This window comes from Cucurbita maxima, unplaced genomic scaffold (assembly GCF_002738345.1).
Source record: "Cucurbita maxima cultivar Rimu unplaced genomic scaffold, Cmax_1.0 Cma_Scf00100, whole genome shotgun sequence".
NCBI lineage: Eukaryota > Viridiplantae > Streptophyta > Magnoliopsida > Cucurbitales > Cucurbitaceae > Cucurbita > Cucurbita maxima.
Window position 1 is genome coordinate 171,650 of NW_019272116.1, and position 4,543 is coordinate 176,192.

General features: G+C 29.9%; 1 non-coding gene across 1 annotated transcript; it reads left to right on the top strand.

Annotated features, from left to right (window-relative positions):
* Positions 1–3,420: 3,420 nt before the first annotated feature.
* TRNAF-GAA lies at positions 3,421–3,493 on the top strand. Its single transcript has one exon. It is a non-coding gene; the product is annotated as a tRNA-Phe (tRNA).
* The last annotated feature ends 1,050 nt before the right edge of the window (positions 3,494–4,543 follow it).

Here is a 4,543-nt window from a genome sequence, read left to right on the forward strand (position 1 = left end):
ATAATTTAAAAAAAAAATACAAATTTTTGTTGATTAAGTTAATGTTAATTTTATTAAAATACATAACATCACATCAAAATTAATTTATTCGGAATAAAATTAAAACTAAAAAATCAATTTATTTTAAAGTCAAAAAATTGATTAATTTTAAAACTAAAAAGTATACTTGGTTGGACTAAAATATCCCTTATCTCAACTATAAAGAATTTAATTCCAAGCTCCCTTCTAATAGACAAATGATTTATTAACCTCTATTGTAAGATTTCACTTCATCAATTTAAATAGCGTTGAACTATAAATATCAAATGTTAAAGTATTCCTCGACAAAGTAAATCTGTTGAAACTGTCTATCAAAGGTGTTCCATAATAAGTTGTGGAGAAGTGTTTCCTTCAATTCTAATTTCAATTAAGGATGTCAATGACAAAAAAGTGCACGAGGCTAGAAGGTTTGTAGTGGAAGAAAATAACAAGAGTCATGGACTTTTTTCGTTTACAAGCTGTATCATGTGTCTTATTCATGGTTACTTAAATCTCATTGAATTGGTGGGCCTTTCACATCAGAGAAGTTTGTGCCTTAAATCTCTTTGCTTGCTGCAACATTTGCTTGACATAATTCGACCAAAGACGGTATGGACGACCTTAGCTAATTGTATTGATCTCCAATCATGAAGTGTGACGTCGGATCTTTGTGCATACCATACTCATTAATTATAACATGGCAAGAAATTTTTTATGTTTTGACTGGGCATGACATATTCTATTGTTCTTATATATCTTTAGTTACCTGTGATTAAAGCAAAGAAGTATAGACATGGTTTCCAACCAACCCTTCCTTTATAGTTAGTTCGACGAATGGGTTTTTGTTATCATTTTATCGTTAACCCTTCCGCTCGATTTTGTGTTATGATATCAAATAGGGAATCAGAAGCGACCTTACTTGGACAAAATTATATACCGTTTGATAATTATTGTTGATAACAAAGATAAATTGAATTATAAGCATTTTAAGTTCAAAAGTAACAAATTACTTGTACACTTTTACTTATAATCTTCATTTTCTTTATATAGCAATAAGGAAGGGAGGGATAGAAAAGATACTCATAATATCATTATGACTATGCCATATTTCATTAATTAAAGAGATTAATACACCCACAAACACACACACACATATTTCGAGAGAGAGAGAGAGAGGGCTTATTATAAGTAGGGATAGCATTCTAGTAGTTGTATTGCTACTTGGGGACAAGGAACTCGAGAACTTCTTTAAAAGATGAGAGCTTATAAGTAGGTGGCGATGGATATATCACATGCACAAAAAGAAAATTCTGCACCTTTGTAATAAAAGACCAAGGAATATCATCGTTATTTATAACTTCTATCACAATAATATAAATTCTGCAAGGACGATGTTCTCTAGTCATACTAACTAGACCGTTCACCACACGCTTGTAGATGACACGATGTTCACTATTCTCGTTATTCTTTTCAATTACGAACCTTCCTGCATTTTGCACTACTAGGATATTGACATCTTTAATTGGTACTAAAGCATCTAAAGGCAACCCTTCCACACTGCTCATTCTAACACCTTTGGTAAATTGTTCCAAGAGACATTGTTAGGCCGATTTTGTTCATGAATACTTAAGAATTTGATATTTATAGTTGTAGTTGAACGCTACTTAAATTGAGGAAGTGAAATCTTACAATAGTCTAATAAAGCGTTTGTCCATTAGAATAGGTTGGAATTAAATTCTTTATAGTTCGAGATAATAGTTGTATTATTTAAGTCATTGAGACTAGTGTTACTAGTACTTGTTAGTATATTTGAGTATAAATATTAAAACCATTAGTTATTAAATATTGTTTGAATTAAAGCGTTTATAATTCAAATGATCTTCATAACCTAATTCATAAAAAAATAAATAAAATAATTAGGAAGCATTTATGTGCTAGATCAAAATAAGATGCATAAAAAGAACTGGCAGTAATTACTTTATTACCTTTAATCTTAAAAGTAACTTAAAATATTGCTTGTGTGCCTCTTACAGTACTCTCAACAAATGGATCGCTTGATCTATTCTACTATACTTTACTTCCTCTTGATAACGGTGTGGTAATGACACAACTCATATTGCCGATAATCATCACTTACATCCAAAACCAGAGTATAACGGTCGACTATCGTCAAGGACCCATTCACCATTTCCATTTCTATCGTCAATGACCTATTCACCATTTCAATCATTTCTCTAAATTTTATGATGCTCTAGTGTTAGATTTCATTGGAATATTGCAGTAGTAAAGTCTTGAAATTTCTATATATCAAAACTGTTTAACACTTTCCAAATCTTGATTTTTGGTTGTTTGTGTTTTTTTTTTTAATTATGTTAGCAATGAGCCAATTTAATCCATTCTTCCTTTTATGATTTTTTTTTTAAATTATGTTAGCCATTACTTTTGGGTAATTTAATCTATTCTATTTATTTATTTATTTATTTATTTTTGCTATCGATAGACGTATCTTTATGAAACATACTAAATAAAACTAAATAATTGGTAAAGAGAGGATATGAGATATAACTTACGGTTAAATAATTGGTACACGTGTTTTATCCACGTTCAACGCACGTAATACAAGTTTATTACCTGACTATACAATCTAAAAACACAATTTGCTTATTCAATCTAAAATTAGTGATTATTTCTTTTTTAAATATAATGAATTAGCAGAAGTACCTTTACTTATGAATTTTCATTTTTAATATTAGCGGGGATAACTCTGTTGGGAGAGTATCAGACTGAAGATTTGAAGGTCACGTGTTTGTTATCAACGTTCACCGCATCTGATTCTAGTTGAATAACCCGACTATTCAATCTAAAATTAGTCATTATTCCTTTCTGAAATCTCAATGAATTATCGAAAATACCTAACGTGTTCTAGTTCACCGCACCTTATACAAGTTGGATAACTTGAATATCTTATTAAAAATTAGTGATTATTTCTATTTAAAATTAAAATGAATTAGTGAAAATACCTTTACTGATGAATTTTCATTTTTAATGTTAGTGTGGATAGCTCAGTTGAGAGAGCATTAGATTGAAGATCTAAAGGTCTCGTGTTCAATCTTGCATAATTTGACTATTCAATTTAAAATTAGTGATTATTTCTTTCTAAAATTTCAATTAATTAGCGTAAATACTTTTACTTAAAAATTTTCATTTTTAATGTTAGCAGGGATAGCTCAGTTTGGAGAGAGTCAAATTTAATATTTGAAGGTCACGTGTTCGATCTCCATGTTAACCAAACCTATTTCGCATAACCTGACTATTCAATAGAAAATTAGTCATTATTTATTTTTAAAATCTCAATGAATCAGCTAAAATACCTATACTGATGAATTTTTATTTCTAATGATTGTGGGGATAGCTCAGTTGGGAAAGCGTCAGACTGAAGATTTGAAGGTCACGTGTTCGATCCACGTTCACCGCACTTTGTTTAAGTTGCATTATCCAACTGACATAAGTTTACCTTTACTTTATGAATTTTCAATTTTAATATTAGTGAGGAGAGCATCATATTGAAGATTTAAAGGTATCTCAATCTCAATGAATTAGAGGAAGATCTGTCATGTTTTTATCCAACTGACATAAGTTTACCTTTACTTTTTGAATTTTCAATTTTAATATTAGTGAGGAGAGCGTCATATTGAAGATTTAAAGGTAACGTGTTTTATCCACGTTCATTGCATTAGCGATTATTTCTTTTTAAAATCTCAATCTCAATGAATTAGAGGAAGATCTGTCACGTTTTTTATCCAGCTGGCATAAGTTTACCTTTACTTTTTGAATTTTCAATTTTAATATTAGTGAGGAGAGCGTCATATTGAAGATTTAAAGGTAACGTGTTTGATCCACGTTCATTGCATTAGCAATTATTTCTTTTTAAAATCTCAATCTCAATGAATTAGAGGAAGATCTGGCACGTTTTTTATCCAACTGGCATAAGTTGACTAAGTTGCACAACTTAACTATTCAATCTAAAACATGTGATTATTCATTTTTTTTATGTTATCTGGAATGGCTTAGTTGGGAGAGCATCAGATTGAATATTGGAAGGTCTCGTGTTTGATCGACATTCATTATATCTTATAGTTTAGTTGATTATAAATTCTTCTTAAAATATAATGAATTAGTGGAAATAGCTTTACTTATGAATTTTTATTTTTAATCTTAGCGGGGATAGCTCAGTTGGGAGAGTGTCAAACTAAAGATTTGAAGGTCACGTGTTTAATCTTCACGTTCACCGCACCAGTTTCCATTTACATAAGCTAACTATTCAATAAAAAATTAGTTATTATTTATTTTTAAAATTTCAATGAATAATGAATTAGCGGAAATACCCTTACACATGAATTTTGATTTTTAATGTTAGCGGGGATAGCTCAGTTGGGAATGAATATCTCAATGTTACATGTTTAATCCATGTTCACCGCACTTGGTTTATGTTGCATAAGTCTATTAAGTTGCATAACTTTATTCA